General features: G+C 43.1%; 1 long non-coding RNA gene across 1 annotated transcript in view; it reads right to left on the minus strand.

Moving 5' to 3' along the window:
- Window positions 1-2390: 2390 nt before the first annotated feature.
- The window catches only part of LOC112544180 (uncharacterized), a 35247-nt gene continuing 15057 nt past the window's right edge, over window positions 2391-22580 (minus strand). Inside the window, exons 2-3 of the long non-coding RNA XR_003087502.2 lie at window positions 4246-4461; window positions 2391-3106 (exon numbers count right to left, since the gene is read on the minus strand). This is a non-coding gene — a long non-coding RNA (uncharacterized LOC112544180). The remainder of the gene's footprint in view (window positions 3107-4245; window positions 4462-22580) is intronic.

A 22580-nucleotide genomic window follows, 5' to 3' on the forward strand; every position in this document is an offset into this window, starting at 1 on the left:
GAGCGTCCAGATTGCCTGGGTGCTTTCTTTTGAAAAAGTGGATCGCTTTTTTGAAACCCTTGTGGCTGTCTAGACGATCTCTTTCGAAAGAGGCTTGTAGTCTAGCCATACCCTGTGAATCCACCCTGCATACTCCATAAAGCTCTCACAGAGGTACTCTTTCATCCTCTTACGAGGTTTCTGGTGGGGCTTGCCTTATTCCTTCCTCCATGGTAGGACTCCTTTCCATGCCAAGCCCAGCACTAAGCAGTCTGACTTCGTTGCAGTACAAACCATTGCAGCATAAAGTTCAAGTTTCTGCCTCCATTCAGTCAGAATTGCTCCTTATCACTCTGTGATTCAAAGAAGACTGATATCTCGCATGGCAACCTGGAGAAGCAAGGGAAGCTCTGTAACTGATACCACTGGCAGCATACCTTCATTTGCTCATCCTCAACAAAGCCTAGCTTGAGCCTCTGCCCTGCGACTACACCTGGACACCCTTCCTCTCCTGCCCACAAGCTCCTTAGTATCTGTGAGCCCCTGCGCAGTCCTGCTGCCACTGCACTATGCCTAGACCCTCTCTCTTCCACAAGTTCCTGGAAGAAGGGAAAGTTGAACTCTCCTGGCAAATGTGGGGTGCCACTCAGTCATTGTATGAGTCCCTGATCTGCCTTTCTGCCATGGCCAGACCCTTGTGAGAAGGGAAATTTGCACACTCCTGGCAAACTGGGGGTGGAGGGTGAACACAGTCAATGTGTGAGCCCTTGCCCTGTTGTCACACCACCGAGGCCTCCCCCTTAGCAAATGCAGATGGTTGCCTAGATGTGGGAGCTGCTATTTGTAAACACTGTGTCATACATGCTTTCAAAGCGGAAGCAAAAGAGTGAGCCCTGACCTGTCCCTTACCATGCCTGCCACCAAACCGAGTCCAGCTGCTCCCTTAAGCTCTACGTGGTGTACCTTCTGCATAGTGAGTGCTTAAAAGCATAACTTTAGCCTTGTATAGAACACATTCCTATTGTCTCGGACAGACATTCTTTTATGCTAAGAAACTAGGTTCTATGTTCCACAGTGTGTCTCTTGTAAAGGCTGCCCTTCACATTTTTTGTTAGTGGGCAGAAGAGCGAGCCTGTTGCCCATTCCTCCAGCTGTTCAGCTAGCACAGCTATGAAGGCAAAAACCTAATCAGGATGATATGTTCAATGAGCAAATGCAATCCACCTGCTTGGACAGGGTGCAATTAAATGAGGAGAGAATGCTGCTACAGGAGATGTAAGCAGAGTGTGAGAAGAAAAGAGCATGCAGGAAATATGAAGTGAGGACATAGGAGAATTGTCTTCAGAGCCAAGACGGAGCTCATTACGTGCCTGTAGACTCACAGGAGTCAGATGCAAAAGACACCCTCCAGCTCATGCTGACCCACATTCTCTGCTCATCAAGTTCCATAATCGCCTATCCTAGGCACCCTAGAATGCAGGGAGTAGGGAGGGGAAGTCAAGGTCAGCCTCACACTCAACCCCCTGGACTTGTCCCAGAACAAAAGGCTGTCATTCTCACACCTGCGTGATTGCTGAACAGGGCATGGTAACATGTCACATTTCCTTCTCCTCCTCCTCCCCCTGTAGCTCCTGCTCTAAACTCCTTTTCTGTCACTGCTTCCTTGTATTCCCTAAATAAAAGGTCATGCTTTCTCACAAGAGTATATTTATTGCTTGTGTTGCATGGAGGGAGGGTTTACAGGCAAGCACACTGAAAAGCAACATGTATGACTGTTGTATCACTGCCTAGCCATTCACAAAGCTGTTTTTCAGAGCCTTTCTGATTTGCACTGCCCCTCAATGTGCTCTCCTTATTGCCCTGGTGTCTGGATGCTCATAATTAGAGACTAGATGCCATCCCTCAACCCATCACCCTGGCATAAAATTTTCGCCCTTACTTTCACACATTTTATGGAGCCACAGATGGCTGCCACAACAATGAGAATGTTACTTTCACTGAGGTCTAGTTTAGTCAAACTGCAAACCGTTCCCTGTAAACATCCTAAAGTACACTCTACCACCACTCTGCACTTCCTCAGCCTGTAATTGAACTGCTCCTTACTGTGGTCCAGGATACCTGTGTACAGCTTTATGAGCCAAGGAAGCCAGGGATAGGCTGGGTCTCCAAAATCACTATTGGCATTTTAGTACCTCTGATGTTAATTTTCTGGTCTGGGAAGAAAGTTCCATCTTACAGCTTTCTGAAGGTGCATCCACACTGCACCCGTAGCTCAAAATAAGCTATGCAATTTGAGCTACTCAAGTTGCATAGCTTACTTCAAGTAAAATTTTGAAATAACCCGCTATTCCGAAACATCCCTTACTCCCCATGGAATGAGGTTTACAGGGACGTCGGAATAGCGAGCCCATGATACTTTGAAATAATGGGCTCGCTGTGGAGACACAGGCTTGTTGTGGTGTCCACCTAGTTATTGTGACACTCTTCTCTAGGCCTCCCTGCAAGGGGCCTCTGCCTTGCTCCTCTGTGCCTTTTCTCCCCAACACCTCCCTTCCCCAGCAGACCAAATAAAAAGGACTTTTTGTTTGAAACAATAAACTCTTACATTTATTTGGGGAACATATAACTGCGGAGGGACTGGTGAAAAAACCTGGGAGGAAGAAGGAGGAGGGGCTCAGGAATGGGTCTGGGACTGGTGCCTGCTTCAGCTGCCTGAGAGGTCCCACCACCTCATATGCACAGCCCTCAGTGGCCCCCAGGGGGAGGGAGGGGGGAAGAGGGAGTCAGGAGGAAAAGCTGGGGGAAGGGTTGGGGGCAAGGGTGGGTGTGGGAGGAGTGGGTGCTGCGAGGTGGCTGATGGATCATTCAGTGACAGTGACCAGGCCCTTGACAGTGTTGGTGTATGCCACATACATTGCCTCATGCTACTAGGACAGCTGCTCCCAGATGGTGTGGTGCAGCTTCCAGTCAGTACAATGCTCCTGGCAGTCCTCCTCAAAGTTGTGGTTCAGGGACTGGAGGCACTCAAGGTGTTCCCTTGCCAAGTCATCCTGGGATCACCTCTGCCTGCAGCTCTTGCGGGGTCATGTTGAAGATACAGGAGGTGGTAGACATGCCACACTCTCAGCTGTGAAGAAAAGTGAGAAGGGCAGTCATCCCAGGAGACACTGTGCATGAAGCCTCGCCCTAATATCTGAGCCAGTACCGAAGGTCTTGGGTCAGATGATGGTGATGTGCTTCAAGCAAGACCATTTATTGCCTACACAGCAGCATTTTCCTGCAAGGGCATGGACGCCCCAGGGAAGCCTCACTTCCCCCATGTCCCGGGGACAAGCAGGCATGGGAAAGTGCTGGCCAAGCCAGGAGCCTGCAGGCTTCTTATTTTGAAATAAGTACAGCTGCACTGTCCACACTCACCCTATTTTGAAATAGCAATTTTGAAATGGGTGTTATTCCTGGCGAAATGAGGGTTTATTATTTTGAAATAAGCAGCCTTTTATTTTGAAATAACACGCTTGCTGTGTGGATGTGCTTGCCTTGTTATTTCGAAATAACGGGAGTTATTTCAAAATCACTCTGTAGTGTAGACATGCCCAGTGAAGTTACTCTCGATGGTGCTGATGGATCACAAGAAGCACCCCTTGCAGTTTATGCATCTTTGGCAAGGTGATTGGGTGCCAAGACAGGGATGTGCATTTCTTCTATTGTTTCACCACAGTTAGCTATCCCCATCGTGGCAAAGCCCTTCATTGTGATAGCCACGTTCCCAGAGTCACTACCTTTCGTAGCAGAAGGTATTGTTGCCTTGGCTACTTGGATCACAGCAGCCTCCACTGTAGATTTTCCTACTCTGAATTGATTCTCAACTGACCGGTGGCATCAGCAATGAGTGAATCAGACCCTGGGGCCACTACAGGAAAATGCTCAATCACCTGTCTCACTGTCTTCATGAAAAATACCCCTCCCGTCTCCCTTAAAAAAATTCAGAGTGTTGGAGATGTTTTACATTAGCCAAATGGATCTGAAACATCAGCATGTCTACTCAGCTCCACTGTTATTGCCAGGGACCATCTAAAAATGTATACAATAGGGGTTATCTTGGGGGAAAAAAATCAGTATTGCATCCATGCTAAGACTAACCAAACACCCTTTATTATATTATAATTCACCCACAAGCTTTTCTGACTCTGATGGAATGGAAGGGCTTCACAATTTCCCTGCTTTAATATTTTAAAGCAAGAATTTAAGTTCAAGATACATTATTACCTTTTCCTTGCTTTTCCATATTTGTTTTACACTCTGAACACTCTGCTCCATTTTGCACTTTATTTATTCCACTGATACGTAGCTTCCTATTTATTCCTTTCCCACAATCTTGCCTCAGTGGAATACAAATCCAGTAATATTCAGCCAGATGTTCATCTTTAATTCACATGCTTTCTTTCTTTCTTTTAGTCAGGGCATATATAATTCAGGCATTACCTATAGAAAGAGAACAAGGATGGGGATAAAATTCCAGACACAACAGAAGTCAAGGAAAGAAAGTCTGATGGTGAAAAATTACTATATAGCACAATTATACTTGTCAGATATTACCATTGGTAGGTGATCTACAACTGATGAAGTGTCCATACTGGTCATATTAATAACAATATCACTTACAACAAGCAGGAAGTTGGCATTTAAAAATTATTTTATTTTTGTAAACAGATTTAAGATGGGTCTTTAGTTAACTGTTGGTTTTTTTAAAAAGTGGGCTCCCTAAGTACAAACATGCTCCTCCCACTTCAAGCAAAGAAACAAAGTCTAATTAGTTATGGGTTTTGATGAGTATCAAATACACAAGTATATAAGTTATAAACTAAATATTTTATGCTAGTTCAGGTGCATAATATAGGTATACTGCCAAAGCAGTATCATCCCTAATGGCTAGTCCTAAAGATGCTGCTACAGGTTTCTGTGCTATGCTATGTTTTGTTGCATCTATTTTCTCATATGCGTTATTAAGTATGTCTCATATTGGCACTGATCTAATGTAAATTCTAATGCTTTTTTAAAAATGAGCAAAATTGTCTGGATTCCGAATATATATTAATACCTTGCAATTCAATTCTTGGATATTGTCAGCATCAGAAAACATTTCTTAAGGATGAAAATTCTTGAACATTACTCAAAGAAACTGTAGAAGCCCAATTGCTTGAATAGTTTAAAACTGGATTGGCTAAGACACTATCCCATATATCATAGGAAACAACCCAGGGATGGTTGGGTGGAGGGATTAGCTATTAAAATATTTTTGCTATCTCTTACTTCTGTGAGTCATTATTTGGATAATCTGAAATGCCTGCATGCTGAACAAGGGAGAAAGGGGAACAATTTACTTAATGTGTTTTAAAAAACAAATAATCTAATGCCCCCCCAGAGTAGCAAATTATGTCCTTGCTTTAAATTGTACATACACAGTGTTCTGAGGTCTTACTGTTCTGTTTACCCTTGTGTCTTTTGTTATATTTTATGATGCAGTGTTCTAGTGCCATGAGCCCTGTTCACACTGCTCAGAGGTTTCCCTGTTTTATAGAAAAACATGCAGTGACTAGATCATGTAGGCTAATGTCAGGCAAATGATTTATTAGCTACGACAGGTGTTTACATTATAAAACAACCAAACATGACAAGCTATTAGGAAATTTTTCTTCCCAAACTGAACATATGACAAACAAAATCAGCCTTATGTGTGGTTTTTTTTTTCCTGTTCTCTTATTATATCCCAGGCTGAGTATTATGAAACTGGGTAGCTATCCTCAGAAAGCCCACCTACTTTTGAAACAAAGGCTCGCCTTCCCAGGAAGAGTCTCCTACAGTGAATGTCTTCTTTAAAAGGTTAAAGTCTGCCATCTAGTGACCACCATCTGCATCTTAATTATATTTAGGACCCTTTGCTTTCTATTTTTATTTTATTTAGTTTTTCTTAGAAATTTATCAGTGTTTTCTACCACAACAATAAGAACGGGTAAAATCAGTGTATCAATAATTTTTCTGGGTAAATATCAGGGTTAATTTTAGTGAATGGAGAGACAGTGGGGAAAGTATCTGTAGATTAATGCTCTGAATTCTGTTTATCAGTGTGGTGTGACGCAGAACTAACAGAACTCACAACCCAATGTCACCCCTGAGCTTAAGAAAACAATATAATTTAAATTACCCCCAAAACAAGTTTACTGCTGTAGATTTAGAACTATTAGCCTATAAATATTTACATTTAATAATTGGATGACACCATTTGCAGTGCATACTCTCAGCTCCATCTTTCTTTCCAGTTTTTTTAAAAAAACCTTCCAAATATTTCCCTTGTGTTCTGAAACATATTCTAATACAGATTTTCATTCCCATCATTTTAGTCTGTCAAACCTTTAAACCATTATCTGCTATCAGCTTGAAATATGTATACAGTGGGTATAGGATTCATGAGCAGTCAGATCTGCATGCACTTCAGAGCTTGCATGTGTGACTGTTTGTCTATTGTGTGTATCTTCTATATCTATCCAAATACATTGCCTTACTTCATGCAACAGACAGCTTTGCATATGCACACAGACTAATGTAATAACATAATACACATCTCATATAGTATTGTATTTTCCCAATAAACCAAGCTTTAGTCTAGATCCGAATGATATAAAAGTTGAGTGAAAATTAGAAAAAAAATGAATAATGTTTTTGTAACACCTGGGAATGTTTTGGTAAAAATCACTTTAAACTGAAAACAAAGGGGCTTAATTATACTGAAACCTGAGACAATCTTACAAAATTACCATAAAAGATGTGAGATCTGAAAGGATTTGGCATAGAATCTTCTTTAAGAAAGGATTATATATTGGTATGTATGGGTTCCTTCCCATATCCCTAGGTGAATAAGAGATCTGTTGTTTCAGATTAGTTTCAAGTTGGAAAATCTAGAGGAAAAGGAATACAACTACAATAAACCCAATTCTTTCATCCAGGGCTGATCTGTGCTTTGAAACAAAACCTCAGACAGCCATTTGGCTTCAAGGAAAACTGATGTTTACTAGTGCATTTGAGAATATATTATTGTAATGCTTCTATTCTCAAAGCTCTGTCAGTATCTTCTCTTGTGTGTGGCCCCAGGCTGAGCCCACCCTAAATATTTGAAAACATGGTGTATCGGGGGCCGTGGCTTGTTAAATTAAAAAAAAAACAACAACTGCTCCCCAGTAAAAAATTTGGCCAGGCTGCTCTTGCTATAGTGGGCCGCAGTACTCCTTGGGAAGAACCGGCCGCACCCTTCCTGCATACCATTGCCTTTAGAAAAGGGAAGGTGTGAAAAGGGGAAGATAGCTTTGCACTCTCCCACCCATCACCTTGGTGTGAGAACTGCGGAGCTTACCTGGTCGCATGAAACCTGCTCAGTTTCGGCCCAGCCGGTGACACAGAACCCCCACTTGGTGACCGTTGGGCCGTATATGGCAATATGCAAGCGCGGGAAAGCGATGTGCAGACTTGGGGATAAATACCCATCACACAGTTCGCTCAAGGAGGTCTTCACAACACACGCACCACCGGGCATGTGCCTTCCTGTATACTTCAAAGCGCTGCCAGCCTGATCAACCGACCAGCCACCTCCCCTGACTCTCAGGCATAACCAAGGCCTTCGCAACCGAACCGATATCTTTGAAATGTTCCGTGTGCTGTGTAAGTTGGTATGTATGATTTGATTTTCCTTGTTGTATAGCTTAGTGTTATAGTTGTTTCGGTAGCACATAGAGTTTGTAGTTATCACTGTTGTTAATTAGTATAGCTTGATATCTTTAGAGCAGAGACTATTCCCCTTGCTGTTCCCATCCTTATATTTCTGATACGTTCAACTAGAAATCGTAGAATATAATAAAATAAATATTGTAAATTCATTACTGACACGGCCAATTAAAAATCTTAGAATAAATACTATAAATTCATCACTGTCATAAATAAATATCTTTTATTACTAAAACGGTCCACTTGGTTCTGTCCTTTCTCCCCTCCCCTCCTTCGGACCTGTTGTTCTCGCGACACTGGCTCAGCCTCCAAACACAACAATTGGATTTAACAAAATATGTGAGGCATCACCAGTAGGGTATTGTACATTTGGCAGATACTTCAGTTCAACTGTAGAGAACTATTCTGTAGCTACTCAACTTGTAATTCATGGCACATTGTTTGAGAAAATTAGAAAACTTGTAGCAACTGCAGCAACCAGTGGCTTTCTTCTGCTTCAAATTGCTAGTCTTACTGGTTAGGTACAAGTGATATGACAAGTTGAAAAAGATGTAAACAAAGCAAAACAATAACCAAGCAAACAAATAAGACATAATGAAATCAACACCCTCACTGCACAGTCAACAGAATTTATCTAAGAGAACATAATGGCATGTTGGTGGATTTATCGGAGGCTTTTTGTTAGGCCTTGCATTTTAAAGACTTGAATTTTATCTTCCTGCCAACATCAATCACATTAAAGCAAGGTAACAGTGATGCCCTGTCTTAAAGCTGAACAACATGTGTCAAAAATTAAACTGGAGCAAGGAATTGGACCAGGCAGACACATTTTGCACTTTTGCCTCCTGAAGCTTAAAAAACCCTAAGATTTGCTAAATAACTGAATAGTGTACTTATTATTATTATAATAGCATTTCTGGACAAAACAAATTAATTCTCATAATGAATCTAGTCCAGAGGAGGACTATAGACTACCTACCCAGGTAGAAGAGGTGGATGAGGCTTTTTTTAAACTACTAACAAAATCATCCAAAGCACAGGATTTGGTGGTGATGGGGGACTTCAACTATCCAGATATATGTTGGGAAACAGCTGGGCGCAGACTATCCAATAAGTTCTTGGACTGCATCGAAGACAATTTTTTATTTCAGAAGGTTGAAAAAGCTACTGGGGGGAAGCGGTTCTAGATTTGATTTTAACAAATAGGGAGGAATTGGTTGAAAATCTGAAAATGGAAGGCAGCTTGGATGAAAGTAATCATGAAATCATGATTCTAAGGAATGGTAGAAGGGAGAACAGCAAAACAGAGACAATGGATTTCAGGAAGGCAGATTTTAGTGAGCTCAGAGAACTAGTAGGTAAGGTTCCACGGGAAGCAAAACTAAGGGGAATGTGGCAAGGGCCCCTCTTACCCAGGCCACCACTGGGCTGGTCTCTCACTCCTAACCCCAGAGTTTGGGGTTCGCAGCAGGTCTCTGTGGTAGGAAGTCCAGCCACGCCTCCTCAGACTCCTTCCCTAGCTGCCTCCACCTAATGCTGATTGTTCTCTCAAACCTCTTTGGCTGTGTCCACATTAGCATCCCTTTTCCGGAAAAGGGTGCCAATAAGACAAGTCGGAATTGCAAATATCCCCCGCGGCATTTGCATGAACATGGCTGCCGCTTTTTTCCGTCTCGGGGCTTTGCCGGAGAAAAGCGCCAGTCTAGACGGGATCTTTCGGAAAATAAAGCCTTTTCCGGAAGATCCCTTATTCCTCTTAAGATCAGGATTTCACAATCCTGCTGGAAGGGCATAACAAATAGGGTTCTGCCGGGGTCTGTTTTGGGACCGGTTCTGTTTAATATCTTCATTGACGATTTAGATATTGGCATAAAGAGTACACTTATTAAGTTTGCAGAGGATACCAAGCTGGGAAAGGTTGCGACTGCTTTGGAGGATAGGGTCATAATTCAAAATAATCTGGAGCAGTGTTTTTTAAACTGTGGTGTGTCGCGAGGCAGTCGGAGGTGTGCCGCGGAGAACAAGAGAGTTCAAAATAGTTGCCCTTAAAGGGGCGACTTTTTTTGCTCAATAACTTCCCCCCCTCAAATCGCCCCCCCTTTGATTTTTGCTTAACAAAAAATCCTTGGTGTTCCTCAAAAAAAAAAAAAAGGTCTTTTCTCGGTCTTAAAAAGTTTAAGAAACACTGATCTGGAGAAACAGTCAGAGGTAAATAGGATGAAGTTTAATAAGACAAATGCAAAGTATTCCACTTAGGAAGGAACAATTCGGAACACACAAAGAATGGGAAGTGATTGTCTAGGAAGGAGTACTGCAGAAAAGGATCTAGGGGTCATAGTGGACCACAAGGTAAATATGAGCCAACAGTGTGACACTGTTGCAAAAAAAAGCAAACATGATTCTGGGATGCATTAACAGGAGTGTTACAAAGGAGTAGGGAGGGTGTTATGTGCCTGGAGGCAAAGGCAAAATTTGTACACGTCCCCAGCACCGCACGGTGGGGGCCTGAACCTGGCGCACAGCTGAGCCCGACCCTGGGAGGACGGGTGGAGCTTGTACCATGTCTTACCCACCCCCTCTGGTTTGGGGATAGGCTCCCGCATGCAAGAACCTGCCAGGAAAGATGGAGGAGGGTCAGGCTGGGGGCAGAGAGGCAGAGGAGGAGCAGGTGATCCGAGGGAAGACAGAGGGAGCAGAGGGGGACTAAACTGGTGCCCCTCCTACTGTGGTGCCTTGGGGCAACTGCCCCCTCCTGTTCCTCCTTGCTACGCCACAGCTGTGAGCAAGACACGAGAAGTCATTCTTCTGCTGTACTCTGATTAGGCCTCAATTGGAGTATTGTGTGCAGTTCTGGGCACGACATTTCAAGAAAGATGTGGAGAATTTGGAGAAGGTCCAGAAAAGAGCAACAAGAATGATTTAAGGTCTATGAAGGAAGACTAAAGAATTGGGCTTGTTTAGTTTGGAAAGGAGAAGACTGAGAGGGGACATGTTAGCGGTTTTTTAGGTTTCTAAAAGGGTGTCACAAGGAGAAGGGAGAAAAATTGTTCTCCTTGGCCTCTGAGGATAGGACAAGAAGCAATGGGCTTAAATTGCAGCAAGGGAGGTTTAGGTAGGACATAAGGAAAAAAATTCCTAACGGTCAGGGTGGTTAAACACTGGAATAAGTTGCCTAGTAAGGTTGTGGAATCTCCATCTCAGGAGATGAGCAGGTTAGATAGACATCTATCTGGGATAGTCTAGACAGTACTGGGTCCTGCTGTGAAGACAGGGGACTGGACTTCATGACCTCTCGAGGTCCCTTCCAGGTCTAGTGTTCTATGATTGTATGTACTATAAATTGCTTTGACTGGTTTGTGGCAGTTTCTAAAAGATAGAACACCGTCAGCATGAGCAGGAGTCTCTCAAATTATTTAAAGAGGATACTATTTCATCCTTATATGCTACAGAACACGAACCCCCCCCCCCCCAATATTTGCTTCTTTGGAGAAATTCCTCTGCTCAGAATTTAACATGACAATAAAGATGGGGGGAATTCAGTGAAGAGATTCTGACTCTACTGCACATTAGATTATATGACTGGTGGGACAATGATTTAGCCCCTTTGGAAGAGACTACTGCTGTTCTTCATTTATTCTTACAAACAAATAATAAATTTAGTTCCAACATCCAACATTTCATTCATTGATCCCAAAATACTTTGCAAGAAAGGGCATCATCTCCATTTTAGGGTATGTCTACCCTTGCACCCTAGCTCGAACTAGGGATACAAACATAGGCATTCAAAATAGTCAATTAAATGGGGATTTAAAATGAGGAGTAATGTTACTTCGAACCAACAGGTTTGGTTCGAACTAATGCATCCCGGCGCGCACTTTCACTTTCGAAACAGCTGTTGATCGGAGTAACGCGCCGGTGAGATCCTGCTAATGAAGCGCAGGATATTTAAATCCCTGCTTCATTGACTATTTTGAATGCCTACATCTGCATCTCTAGTTTGAACTAGGGTGCAAGTGTGGACATACCCTTACAGATTGGGGAAATGAAGGCACAAAAAGTGATACCCCAGATTTACATAATAGTTCTTTTTATCTAGATTTTTACACCCTGAAGGAATTCAGATACTGTGCTGATGGGCATAGGTTCAGGAAGTAGATGTGAAAGGGTGCTGCAGCACTCTGAAGTTTCATATCTAGATTTCCCATGTCCAGGGGCCACCAGATCCTGGCCTCTGGGTGGCCCCTTGGGGTCCCATCAAGCCTCTGGGGTCCTGCTGGCTCAACTGGCTTCACCAATGCCCAGGGGCCTTCTGTCCCTGACTCTGTGGGTTCCACAGCCTGCCAGCCCTAGGGTCAAGGCCAATGATCCTGGAGGTTCCATTGCCACCTGAGGTCCTGCAGACAGCCTGGGGCTCTGCTCCTGGGCCCACCGATTGGGGCAATGAGGGACTAGGGTTGCCAACTATCCCAGACCAACACATTGGATGCCATTGCCACGACTGGGGTCCGGTCAGCTTGGCCCAGGAGAGTTGACAATTGAGATGGGTATAACTCAGCACCTCCAGCCTAAAAATTGGTCCATCACCATTGCCGATGGGAGCCATACAACGGCAGTGGGATTTCTCTGTTCCCTGGCAACAAATCCGTTCTGTCCACGTTTTAAAAAATTCTTTATTTTGCACTTTGAAGGGCACTTAACATTAAATCTGGACATTACAAAAGGGTGGGTCAGGGTAGGACATCAGCTTGTTAAGTCAATGTCTTTTAACTGTACACAACTGCCTTCAGTGAAGCGCTTAAGCTAAAAATTGCAGCAAAAAAAGATGTCTATGAACCTCCTGTCACTAATGGTAACTGTTGAGATTATTTAGCTCTCAGACCAAACAAATGGAGGTGGGTAGCCTCAAGGGTTTATCTACTGTGCTTATAAAGTATAATGGCATTTTGCAGGGCAAAACTGATTTATTTGTTTATATAGCCCTGGAAATGTACATTGCACAGCACAGTAAATAAACTGTACAAAATAGGTTTTTCTCAAAAGATCTGGCAGCACAGTCTATGTAGCTTCCAAATCCAGCTATTCCAATTTCAGTAGAGCACATCCTTCTCATAATATTTTGCAGGATTAACTAATTTGCCGCAACTGGCCCAGACCTACTAATCTGATAATCTCTGCATGCAGGTTATGCAGCAGGTCTTGCATGTATTTAGGGAGGACAGGTGAGAAAAATCATTTTTCCTTTCAGTCTCTGCATGGGAGGTATGTGTGACACCACTCCACCCTATTCTTTGCAGTTATATTATTATATGAATATGAAATAATTATATTAACGTCTACTGCAGAAAGGGATCTTGTCTATTATGCAAGATAAGTCATATGAGATATTGGAAAGTTTATGATTTACTGAATATGATTATCCTATTTGTATGCATGAATCATTTTTGTATATAGAGTTAGGAATAGTGATTACATATCTATTACAAATGTGTTCACACCTGGAAAATGCCCACTAGACATAAGATAGTCAGTCTAGATGCCTGGCTATCAAGGGCTCATTCAGATTGTTGGGCCATTAGGAGACCCCCATCAGGCTTTAGAAGGGTTAATCTCCTACCAGGATGTCTTTCTGGGGACATTGTAAACAGCCTTATGGCTGCTATGACATTACAAGGTCATGTGACCAAGTCACCTGGTACTAGACTCCATCTTAGAATGCCAGTATTTTTCCACTGTCCAGTGTGGGAACTAAGCCATATGTATATGCAGAAGGATCATAGTTTTTCACTGATTCCCTATCCAAAGAAGACTCTTGAAAACACCAGGAAGAAGGACTGAACTGGAGTTAAGTGCTGGACCCAGGTGAAGGAAATTTTAGCCTGTGAAAGGAACACCTGGGGTTTTTAAGCTGCATGCAAGCATGGCTGCCCTTTCAAGAATCTCTGCTTTCATCAACCTTTTGAGTGAGAATTTGCAACTCATATCCAATCTCTCTAGTATATTAAGCTTAGATTGCATTTTTTTATTTTCTAGGTAAGCTGCTTTGATCTGATTGCTATCTCTTAGAATCACTTAAGAACTATCTTTTGTAGTTAATACATTTGTTTTTACTTTATCTAAAACTAATGTGTGGGAGTCCTAACTTGGGACAAAATGCTATAGTGTATTTCCTCTCCCCATTGAGGGAAGGGGTGAATTCCATGAGCCAATATTTTACAGATCTCTTAGTAGCACAAGATGATGTAATTTTGGGTTTACATGTCAGAGGAGTGTGTGCTCTTGAGAAGCTGGACAGTTCCTTAGCTATAAGCCTCCCCATGCAGCACTGATTTCAGCTGTCTGTAAATAATGCAGCTGGGCATGGCCTTACCTGTGTGCTGATGAAAAAGCAAGCTTGGAGAGCTTTGCAGCTTGTCATAGCAGCACAGTGTGAGGGAGCCACAGCAGGTAGTGATCAACGGCTCGATGTCAGGATGGCGTTTGGTTTCCTGCGGAGTGCCCCAAGGTTCGGTTCTAGGACCAGTTTTGTTCAATATCTTTATTAATGACCTGGATGAAGGGATGGATTGCACCCTCAGCAAGTTTGCTGATGACACTAACCTAGGGGGAGAGGTAGATACACTTGAAGGCAGAGATAGGGTCCAGAGTGACTTAGACAAATTGGAGGATTGGCCACAAGAAATCTGATGAGGTTCAACAAGGACAAGTGCAGAGTCCTGTACTTGGGACAGAAGAATCCCAAGCATTGTTACAAGCTGGGGACCAACCACTTAAGTAGTAGTTCTGCAGAAAAGAACTTGGGGGTTACAGTGGATGAGAAGCTGGATATGAGTCAACAGAGTGCTCTTGTAGCCAAGAAGGCTATTGGCATATTAGGTTGCATTAAGAGGAGCATTGCCAGCAAATCCAGAGATGTCATTATTCCCCTTTATTCGGCTCTGGTGAGGCCACATCTGGAGTAGTGTGTCCAGTTCTGGGACCCCCACTACAAAAAGGATGTGGACACATTGGAGAGGGTCCAGCGGAGGGCAACTAAAATGATTAGGGGGCTGGAGCATATGACTTATGAGGAGAGGCTGAGGGAGTTGGGTCTGTTTAGTCTGCAGAAGCGAAGAGTGAGGGGGGATTTGATAGCAGTCTTCAACTTCCAGGAGGGAGGTTCCAAAGAGGATGGAGAGAGGCTGTTCTCAGTAGTGACAGATGGTAGAACAAGGAGCAATGGTCTCATATTGTGGTGGGAGAGATCCAGGTTGGATATTAGGAGAAACTATTTCACTAGGAGGGTAGTGAAGCACTGGAATGGGTTACCTAGGGAAGTAGTGGAGTCTCCATCCCTAGAAGTGTTTAAGTCTCAGCTTGACAAAGCCCTGGCTGGGTTGATTTAGTTGGGATTGGTCCTGCCTAGAGCAGGGAGCTGGACTTGATGACCTTCTGAGGTCTCTTACAGCTCTATAGTTCTATGATTCTATAAGCCTATGCTGGATGGTTGGGGGAGCAGTTTCAGTTCCAGGCAGCACCCAAGAGGGGCCTACCACAGTCTGAAGTATGTGTTGTTGCAAGACCATTAGACTGAGGCCCACGTCACAAATTTCTCTTGGTGTGGTAAGGATAAGAGGGCCCTATACTTCACTTTAAACCATCTCAGTTTAAAAAAGGTGTTAATATACTACATGCAATCAGTTATGAAGAAATAGACTATTTTTTTTGTGAGTGTTTGGGTGCAGAGCCCATCATGTTGTTTATTTAATTAGTTTGATTCCCCATTTTGTCAGAGACATTTATTTTGGCAAATGAAGCAAATCTCAGGGCTATAGGGGCCCCAATAAGAAAAACAGCCTGGCTCCAGCTTCCTCCCACACACTGTTCATATCAAGAGGCTGAAGGTCATTACAGATTTTTGTATCTGTTGTGGTGACACACAAAGGGAGGGGATGGGGAGTAGACTTTCAGCTGGCACAGCTCAGGTAAAGTCAGTGGAGCTATTCTAACTTCATGCCAGTTAGGACCCTGGCCTACAGTCTCTATTCTCACCAGGACCCATACCATAAAGCTTTATACAAGGAAAAACAATTAAGAGCCACATGTAAGGATGTGTGGAGATCGACATAGGATATCTTTTTCTCTGGATTTTCAGTTCCTGGATGGTGGAATACTAACAGAAGGGAAACTCCTGTTGTTTTAACCCTATCAATGGCTCCCTGGAGGCAGATAATAAAAACCCATAAATATAAATGCCAATATATTTGGAGTTTAGTTAATTTACCCAGATGCCAAGATTAAGAATTTATTCAGATGCCTGTGGATCCTAAATATGTTGTTACTGCAGGACACACTTTAGGCCCCAATCCCATAGTAGCTCCTTGAGGCAGGAACTGTATTTCCTCAAATCTTTTCCAACTTCTTTAAACTCTGTGAATCCAAATCTGGTCACATTGGGTGGTGGAGTACTGCCTTAGCTCTACCAAAGAGTGGACAGATTTACATGAGTTGCCAGGGCATTCCGACCACCAACCATTTTCAAAAGAGTTTCATTCTGTACTAAGGTACCAAGGTGGGAGTTTCCATGGAACAACCAGAAGAAGCACCTGTTTCCAGGGCACCATTCAGGCAGGGCCCGGAGGAAGGAACCCTGAACCCTCTTGTACTGGGATGCTGCTTGTTCTTCTTCCCCTTCCCCTCACTTTCAGGAAGCAAGAGTTTGCATGCATTCCTCTCACTCCTGGCTGGTGAGGGGAGGGGATAGGAGAGCAAGTGACACAAACTATGTACTTTTCCCTTAGTTCCCTGAAAGTGAGGGGGAAAGGAGGAAGACCAAGCAGCATCTTGGTATGAGAGGCTTCTGCTCCCTCTCCCCGACTGGCATCCTTGCCCTGTCTTTGTTTAAAAAAAAAAAACCACCTATTTTCATTCTTACTTCCCCTATGGCAGACAGGGTAAGGCAAAAGGACTGCATTGATCTTTAATGTACTTGCTGCAGCTGCCGTGTAGCTCCAGATTTCTTCATTGAACATGCCTAAGAAGTATTAGATTAAAGTGCTCCATGCAAGTATTTTATTTCATTATTAGGAGGTAGTTCAAGTATATTAATTTGCCATCCACTGGGTTCTTCAAAGACCTCAGCATGGCTGTTAAATACAGAAGACATACCTCAAGCTGCTATATAATTAACTCAAATTATAAAGGCAAATGCATGATTGCTCTTTTTATTAACACATTAAAAAGGAGATGTGTAATTGGCACTTTAACAAGTTGGCAGAAGCAAATTAGATATTAACATGATTATGAAATGACAATTACAGTTGACAATAATTGTCATCACGTTTCTGAAGGCCCATTCACTGGACTTGAGTGCCTTATATCTATGACTATGTAATTAGTTTTAAATTTTTGGAAATATAAGTTATTTATAAATCACTGTAAACACAAAATTTATCTTCCAAACAATGTACTTAGGTGTTTTTGTTAAGCAACAATTAATATCCTACAATGGCATTCCTAGCCTCTGTCGGAAGCTGGGAATGGGCGACAGAGAGTGGATCACTTGATCATCTGTTCTGTTTTTTCCCTCTGGGGCACCTGGCATTGGCCACTGTAGGAAGACAGGATACTGGACTAGATGGGCCTATGGTCTGACCCAGCATGGCCATTCTTATGTTTTTACGCTATAGCACCTTTCATCCTAGAAGATACCAAAGGGTTTGCTTCACGGACATTTAAATATACAGCTATCACTGCACCCACCACTGAAATGCAACCACCTCTAGAATAAAAAGGGAAAGCTGTTTAAGAGTGCACCACTACAGAATAATTCAGGACAAACTGAAAAACAGTTTAAACAACTGAAATGGGGTGGGGAGGCGGGGAGTGGGCAGGAAAGAGGGAAGAAAAGGAAGATTTTTAGGTTAGCTGCAGGCAGTTACTGCAGTAGCAATTTTGGCCAAGACACTGAGGGTGACATGCCTACTTTTGTCAACTTTAAATCACCAGAGTCAGTCAGGAGTTTAGTTTTGCTTGTAATTTCACAGACTTCCAGCAGCAAGTGCAATTTATAACCACGCTGGAGCATTAGTTCAGTGACAAAAATAACACTTGAAGCACTCTTGTTCTGGGGAGGTGCAAATACTGACCAGTCTAGACCTGTGGATCCCAAACTTTTTCCCCAAGACAGTCCACCAACTGCACTATCATTTTTTGTGACATATAACATATTCAATGTGTGCACCCTCTACACTGATCCCACAGTGTTAATCCTGGCCCAGCACAGTAGGGAGCCCCAACATTGGAGGACTGGAGAGAGAGACTGCTCCGCATTCATCTAGTAGCATTGACTACTCTCATAAAGGGGAATTACACAAAAATGAGGAGGTTAGTTAAACAGAAATTAAAAGGCACAGGACTAGAGCCAAATCCCTGAAAGCTGCATGGAAACTTTTTAAAGACACCGTAATAGACACCCAACTTAAATGTATACCCCAAATTAAAAAACATAGCAAGAAACCTAAAAGAGTCACCATGGCTTAACCACCATGTAAAAGAAGCAGTGAGGGACAAAAAGGTATCTTTTAAGAAGTGGAAGTCCAATCCTAGGGAGATAAACAGAAAGGAACATAAACACTGTCAAATCAAGTGTAAAAATGTAATAAGAAAAGCAAAAAGAGATTTTGAGGAACAGCTAGCCAAAAACTCAAAGAAATAACAAAATGTTTTTTAAGTACATTAGAAGCAGGAAGCCTGCTAAAAAAATCTGTGGGTCCCCTATATGATCGAGCTATAAAAGGAGCAATCAAGGACGATAAAGCCATTGCGGAGAAACTAAATGATTTCTTTGCTTCAGTCTTCACGGCTGAGGACGTTGGGGAGATTCCTGAATCTGCACCGTTCTTTGTGGGTGATGAATCTGAGGAACTGTCCCGGATTGAAGTGTCATTAGAGGAGGTTTTGGAACAAATAGAAAAACTTAATGTTAACAAATCTCCGGGACCGGATTGCATTCATCCAAGGGTTCTAAAAGAACTCAAATGGGAAATTGCTGAGCTATTATCTGTGGTTTGTAACCTATCCTTTAAATCGGCTTCCGTACCTAATGACTGGAAGGTAGCCAACATGACACCAATATTTAAAAAGGGCTGTAGAAGCGATCCTGGCAATTACAGACCGGTAAGTCTAACTTCAGTACCGGGCAAATTAGTCGAAACAACAGTAAAGAATAAAATTGTGAAGCATGTAGAAGAACATAATTTGTTGGACAAAAGTCAACATGGTTTCTGTAAAAGGAAATCCTGTCTTCCTAATCTGTTAGAGTTCTTTGAAGGGGTTAACAAACATGCGGACAAGGGGGATCCAGTAGATATAGTATACTTGGATTTTCAGAAAGCCTTTGACAAGCTCCCTCACCAAAGGCTCTTGTGTCAATTACATAGCCATGGGATAAGAGGGAAGGCCCTTTCTTGGATTGAGAACTGGATAAAAGACAGGAAACAAAGGGTAAGAATAAATTTTCAGAATGGAGAGGGGTAACTAGTGGTGTACCCCAAAGTTCAGTCCTGGGACCAATCCTTTTCAACTTATTCATAAATGATCTGGAGAAAGGGGTAAGCAGTGAGGTAGTAAAGTTTGCAGATTATACAAAACTGGTTAGGATAGTCAAGACAGAAGCAGACTGTGAGGGACTCCAAGAAGATCTCACCAAACTGAGTGATTGGGCAACAAAATGGCAAATGAAATTTAATGTGGATAAGTGTAAAGTAATGCACATCAGGAAAAATAACCCCAACTATAGGTACAGTATGATGGGGGCTAATTTGGCTATGACAAATCAGGAAAGAGATCTTGGAATTATCGTGGACAGTTCTCTGAAAACTTCCACGCAGGGTGCAGCGGCGGTCAAAAAGGCAAATAGGATGTTAGGAATTATTAGGAAAGGGATAGAAAATAAGACCCAGAATATCTTACTGCCCCTGTATAAAACTATGGTACGCCTACATCTTGAATACTGTGTATAGATGTGGTTTCCTCACCTCAAAAAAGATATTTTGGCCTTGGAAAGGGTTCAGAAAAGGGCAACTAAAAGGATTAGGGGTTCGGAACGGGTCCCATATGAGGAGAGGTTAAAGCGACTGGGACTTTTCAGTTTAGAAAAGAGGAGACTGAGGGGGGATATGATAGAGGTATATAAAATCATGACTGGTGTGGAGAGAGCCGATAAAGAAAAGTTATTTATTAGTTCCCTAAATAGAAGAACCAGAGGACACCAAATGAAATTAATGGGTAGCAGGTTTAAAACTAATAAAAGAAAGTTCTTCTTCACATAGCGTGTAGTCAACCTGTGGAACTCCTTGCCAGAGGAGGCTGTGAAGGCTAGGACTATAACAGAGTTTAAAGAGAAGCTAGATAATTTCATGGAGGTTAGGTCCATAAAAGGCTATTAGCCAGGGGATAAAATGGTGTCCTTGGCCTCTGTCTGTCAGAGGCTGGCGAGGGATGGCAGGAGACAAATCACTTGCCACTGTCGGTAGACAGGATACTGGGCTAGATGGACCTTTGGTCTGACCCAGTACGGCTGTTCTTATGTTCCTGCAAAGATGTGCCCAGCGCCATGTTCTGGAAGTTGAAATCTGGAACATGGGATCAAGCACCATTCAGGTTTGGTCAAATCACCACCTCTACCATGACTGGGGGTGGTTGGACCAAATCTGAATGAACGATGCTGCAACCCTTACTCCAGGTTGCATATCCTGGACTAGGGAGCTGGGCTCAGCCCTATAGGACAGAAACTGCTACTTCGGGTGACTCAGGGGTGGAATTGCTCTCCAACTCTCTTCTGCCATGTCCTTCTCCCCAAACACCCTAAGAGAAATGTATGGTTGCTTAGGGCAAAGCCCTCTCGCAATCCACTGCTGGGTCAGGACCCACCATGTGAGAAACACTGCTTAGCTGCCAAGTGTAAAACTGCATGGAGCTTGGAGTCCTTATATTGTCATGCAGCACGAGGATCACAAAAAGATAAGACCTGTTGTAATCACAGCCCAAGCTATAAGACAGATTGAGATACTGGACAGCAAGGCATTTGTGTGATGGGCTGATCCCTAAAATGGCCTGACATTCTCATGTAATCACTTAATTCCAGGATCTGAAGCTCTGAGTAACACACCAGCTGCCTCAAGGTACATGATACAGTCATGGGAGTTGGTAATATTGAAGGGACAAGCAGAGGCATAGAGAGGGTGTTATGCACCCAAGGGGCAAAGGCAAAATTTGCACCCCCTCTGCCACCGCCATCACCATGCAGCAGGGCCCCGAATCTGGTGTCTGACTGAGCCCAACCCTGAGAGGAGGGGGGGGAAGCTTGTATTGTGTCTTCCCCCGCTCCCTCCAATTTGGGGCTGGGCCCCCGCATGCACTAACCCACCGACGGAGGTGGAGGAGGGTCGGGCTGGGGGCCGAGAGGAGGCTCCAGTCGGCAGCGGTGGGCGGAGGAGGAGCAGGTGAGACAAGAGATGATGGGGGTAGCAGAGGGGGACTAAACTGACACCCCCGTAGCATGGTGCCTGGGTGCAACTGCCGCCCCTCGCCACACCACTGGGGACACGTGTCCGTGAAGGGGCAGGTGAATGTAGATACATACAGAGTGGAGTCTGCAGACGAATAGATAAAAGGGGGAGAGACTAAACATGTATGTTGGAACAAAGGAAAAAGTTGAGAAATCAATGAGAGTCAGGTGCCTGAGTATCTTTGCGGATCCTGGCCACACATTTTTAAAGTTCATCCTACCAGTAGAGTCTTCCTTTTCTGTGTGAATTGTATAACACTCTAAATAGGACAATTTGATATTGCCTGGGTTGTCTGTGCCCATCAGACCATGCTTACAAGGTGGCATGGCTACAGAAAGTTGATTAGCATAGATCCTACTAACAGAAATCTTCTGTAAAGCATAATTGTAAACATTTCTCATCTGTGCTGCAAAAGTACTTTGGTCTTTCATGTTTCCTCTTTCCTTTATAAAGCTACTAGACAGACCTTCACCCAATAGTGTTAACCAGAGAAAGATAACCTGGCACACTACAAGGTTTTAATTGACAGTGGATTTTCAGGGAGTGATGGGAAAAATTAACACCATTCCAAAGAAGGATGACAGACGCCATTTGGGGAAAAGGGAATAAGAGTAAAATGAAGCTGACTCAGGAATTGAATGGAAGGGAGCAGAGATTAATGGCCTCAAGGCCTGACCATAGTATGTAATTCCTGGATGCCACTGAAAGCCACACAGTATATATAGCCCAGATACATTCTGTAAAGCAGAAGATGCATGTTCAATAGATGATGTTGACAGACACACCTGCTGGACTAATGAGTTAATCAGCAACTTCTTTATAACATTCTTTTAACCCCATATTCTTCCATCAGAAATTAGTGATTTCAGGAAATGCCTGGTGCATTTGGGCAGGCTAGAAAGACCCACTTCCTTCCACTTCTCAGTTTAATCACCAAGCAAGCTTGTGAGAATCTTCAGTTGTTACATAAGAGGATGCTGGTGCCCATCTGATCTGCTGTTTGGTTGCTTCAATTTGCTGCTTTTTCCCTAATATTTTCTACCTTACCAGAGGCAGAAGGCAGGATACCATGCAAACTCTTCCTGACAGTTTTATCCTCCAGGTGTTTAATTTTTCTCCGCCAGTTTCTTGCTCCTGACTTTTATTATTTTTTAAATTTTATGTACTGAAGCACAAATATCACATCCCAGTTTCTTATTTCTAACACTAGTTAGTGGTCTGGTCACAAGGTTAAAAGAGCAACAATAATTTCTTATATGATCACTGATATTCCTGGACAAA

This window comes from Pelodiscus sinensis, chromosome 4 (assembly GCF_049634645.1).
Source record: "Pelodiscus sinensis isolate JC-2024 chromosome 4, ASM4963464v1, whole genome shotgun sequence".
Lineage (NCBI taxonomy): Eukaryota > Metazoa > Chordata > Testudines > Trionychidae > Pelodiscus > Pelodiscus sinensis.